Source organism: Lates calcarifer, linkage group LG1, assembly GCF_001640805.2.
Source record: "Lates calcarifer isolate ASB-BC8 linkage group LG1, TLL_Latcal_v3, whole genome shotgun sequence".
Lineage (NCBI taxonomy): Eukaryota > Metazoa > Chordata > Actinopteri > Centropomidae > Lates > Lates calcarifer.
The window spans coordinates 14,268,667-14,273,155 of record NC_066833.1 but is presented as its reverse complement, the minus strand read 5'-3'; positions in this window follow the sequence as shown (position 1 = coordinate 14,273,155).

Genomic DNA, 4,489 nt, shown 5'->3' with positions numbered 1-4,489 from the left:
TACAGTGCTTGAATCTTGTGAACAACTTGCAAGAGCATATCAGGAAAAAAGTAATTAAACTGGGGGGAAAAAAAAGGTTAAATATGTCTGGAGAAGTGACTTGACCACTGCGTACAACTACCCTGCTACTGTTTAGATTTGAAGTCCTCTTGTTAGAACTGCAACTTTGAACATAGTAAACACAATAAATTATAAATCAAGGATCAGTTTGGGGATGAAGAGATCATCAGGTGACATTTGACAAATCAGTGACCCTTTGGAGTCTGAGCACTTGCCTGAGGTTTTATTAGAATTCAATAGACAGTGTGGTCTTAGCACCACAGGTTACTATGTCCTGGAGTAATACTTAATTTTACTGCCCAGGGAGCATAGTCTTCCTCCCTTCACTAAATGTACAAAATTAGAAAAAGAAAACTGACATATATGAATTCTATTTCAGGTGAATTATCCTTAATAGATCAATTTCCTGGTGTTAGACAATTATGAAGATTATGATGATTATGAAGCACTGAGGTTTCACTGCCAGTGTAATAAATTACCTGAATAAATAATTAAATAATGTCAGTAATTGGCAGCTTCAGTGCTTGTAAAATGGCATGCAAATCTGGGGATGCAGGATGTAAAAAACATTGTTCTGTGCCAAATTTAAATTTCTAGTGACTGAGTTTTGCAGACAGACTTACTACACCATACTGTACAGCTTTAGTGGCTTGCCATAGTTTGCACTGTAATGATGGTGTTTGTTCCTCTCTAGTCTTTGTCTATGAACAGGTGGGCGCTAGAGCTTGCTGAAGCCTCTAAATGTCAGAGCAGTCTTCCTCACCTCCTTACTTCTTTAATCTGTGTATTGCACACACACTCACACACATAATCACACAGCAAACACACACAAAATCAAAGCTGCCTGAGGGCGGTAGCAAAACTGAGAAGTGTAAAGCCTGAACAGACCCCAAACTGTATCTTTTCATCTTCAGATTCCTCTATTTACCTGCTTGTCAGTTGATTGTTTGTTCCTATCTAGATCATATCTCTTTTTGACTCATACACCTGCCCTCACTTTGTGGTGCTGTTCTGGTAGAAAGCCTCCTCAGATGTTCCACTTATTATTGGGGGGTGTTGTTTGAGACCTAGATAAAGAATTTTTTTGAGCCATTATTAACCACAGTTTACTATGACCTTTGGCTCAGACGAAGGACAGTGAAGGCTTTCATTTTGGAAGAATGGAAAATAATTCTGAAAACTGTAAATCATAACAGTACCTGACTGAAACATGTAAAAAAAAAAATGTTTGAAATATTTTCCTTAAGAATGACAAATCCCTAATGGCAACTGCAATTTGTGGTTCAGATTGAGGATGTTATGGAATGTGTAGAATGGTCGCAGACCACCACCTTAAAGCTTATTGAGAAAATTGTTTTTTTCAGAGTGCTTTATATCTGGGGTCTGAGATTCAGAACATGAACTGGTGAGATAATGTAATGTTTCTGAACACTCAGGATGGTTGATGGCACATGAACCTGCTGGAACTATGTGGCCACAACAGGATACACGTGGTCAGCGTGAAAGCTTCAAAGCAGTGAGTAGTTTGGAGAAGCCTTGACATTCTCCTCCCACCTGATCAATAAGCCGTTTTAGCTCTCTGACATGTAGTGGACTGAATTGATCAAACAGTACAGAACCTGTCAACATTTTCTCCATGTTTTGTACTGCTGGATTATATACCAGAATATGTGAATATCACTGTGTTTGTGTAACCAGGAAGTTTTTATTAGAATGACAGCTGAGTGCTGACTATCATGCAGAGAGGAATTCAGTGTTAGTGCCCCTCCTCAGGATGAAGGGCTGAAGCAGCTTTGTGGCTTTAGTTGCTAGACTTCCTTTGTCAGGTTCCACTGCCCATGCCACTTCTGCAGATCCTGTTTGCTGATAAGTGCTTTCTGGAGGTGTCAAAAGAATTGGAAACTACTGTCATCTAGACCTACATGTATGGCTTGTACATAGACACACTTTACGCACTGAGATTAACCTCAAAACACACCTCATAGTGATACTGGAGATATTCAGACAATATACAGCATGTCAAGACTAAACCAGGCTGACAAAATGCAGTATACTGTGAATAAACATGATTACACAGAGTAATCTTTGACTAGGTTGAATTAATTAATTCTATATTAGTGGAGAAAAAAGACAACTGATACAGATAATATACACGTATGGCACAGTTGCAAAGAATGATATATGGTTTTACATTTAAAAATAACACCATCAATTGTCACTGTAATTTATCAGCACATTAGAATCAGTGCTGCTTTTGTCTGAGCTACAAGTGGAGTAGCCTGTCCTCTGGGTTTCAAGTTACAGAGTAGGGAGCAGTTCCAGATCTTATTCAGCTGAGTGCAAATCCTCAGCAAGGTTGTGCAATCGCCCGGTGACAAGTTCTATTCCTGTTTTTCCTGCCAGGTACTGGTGGATGTTTGGCCTGGCCCTTAAAGTTTCACACACACCAGCAAAAGTCATGCACACACACACAACAACCCACACTCACACACACCCAGTTTGTTTCTGTTACACACCCATGTCTTAAAAGTTTGTAAGGCTAGTTAAAGCACAGTGGAAATCTGGTATGACATACAGAAGCTTTGTGAAGTGTTTGCGCCGCTTGCGTTTGGTGTAATGTGAGAACCTGGGAAAATATTAATCCAATTCAGAGACTGATTGGCTAATGTCAGTCTTGAAACACTGGAGGGTAGGTAGTGGAAATGGGTGGTGCTGCTGAGCTTGAGAATCTGTGGGGAATACTGGTGTTCTGGCTTTGCACTGGCATGGGTGGTTATCTCTGCCGCTGTAGCTCTTTTTACTATACAGACACACTTGGCTGGTGCAACATGTTCAGTGGCCACTATACTGGTAACAGCTTCCACATTTTTTAGTTAATGCAAATAAACTGTCAAAAAGTTGCTGAGGAAATGAGGTCTATGTTTGCAGTTAGCTGGCAATGAAGCTGCTAGTTTAGATTTTTGAGGCAAGCTTTTTGACACCCTGTGCACAGACACCCTAATGTTGGTTGAGGAAGACTTGCAAAGGCCTCTGGGTAATGTTGGCTGGTTTGTGGTCAGAGCGAGCAAGGTCTCAATTTTCATGTGGGGAGGAAGTGTGGGGGAACTTCCACTTTCCTTCCTATGCTTAGCCACGTTATGCAGCCATGTCTAGTGGGCAGGAACTGTGGGGTGAACAACACTTACAGAGGAAGACACCCAGAAAGAGGCCTTTAACACAAAAACAAAAATGTGCAGCTGCATTTGACCCCAGAAAAGACAGTTGGAAAGACAGAAGAAGAGCAAAACAGTTACAGAGAGAGCAACAAAGAATGAGTTGGGAAAGTAACCAAGTAAGCACATCAGTGAACACATCAGATGCTTCTTGGGAAGTCAGACTGAGAGAGTGGGAAAAAGACAGAGACAAACAATAATAGAGAAACTGAGAGAGACAGCAAGAGAGAGGGATGATGCATCTGACACAGGAAGATAGAGAACGTGACAGAAAGAGAGAAAGTTGGTTTTGTAGAGCAATGCACACCTGCTGATCAGCTTGAACTGTGAAAACATACTGGGAAGTGAGATACAGTTTGAGGGCTGTCATGAAGCAGACAGCCACAGGTTCACTGTAGGAGCATGGCTTTGGGATGTGGGGATACAGGTACCGGTGGTTTGACATAAATGGATGCACAGCTGCAATGAACTGAACTGAAAACAGGAAATAAATACGAACACAAAACCTGTCTTTTTTTCCACACAGACAAATAAAGAGAGGGAAGTTTCATCAATTCAGTCTAATCTGATTGTCAGACTGAGAAGCATATGTCATTTCCCAAAATAGATTTAAACTGTAAATATTTTTTTCATCATTTTCAGTTTGACTGCATCAAAGCTGTTATTCCTCCATAAGATATATTAGCAGTTTTCGGGGGTGGGACCTAAAAGGGGTCGACTGAAAGAGTCATGTTAAAAATGATCACAAGTGATGTAAAGGGCAACTATACATACTGTAAACCCAAAGTGCAAAACTAAATGTCAGCCCTTCATGTTATTCCATTTGCATCACACTCACTGCTGCTGAATGTGGGCTGGGGAGACACAAAGTGTCGGCCCCTCCCTGTATTTTCTGCTCATAATCATGAGTAGACATCACATCAGACTGTAGTCCTTGTACCACCATCGTACTTCAGTTGTCTTTATAGTATTTTATCCTTTGTGATGAAGGGTTTTGACAGAAGAGTAACATTCAAAACAAAAAAAGAAAGAAAAAGAAATCAGTTGTTAAATGATTGCAATTTTGTGTTCAACTTTGTAGTCAACATGTGTTTTGCTGTCAGTAACATATCAGTGGGTCACACTCACACTTGCTTCTGCACAATGATGCTGACGAGTCCTCACTGAATCTGAAAGGTCTGGCATTACTGCACTTCTCAGAAGAGGCTGGGACGATA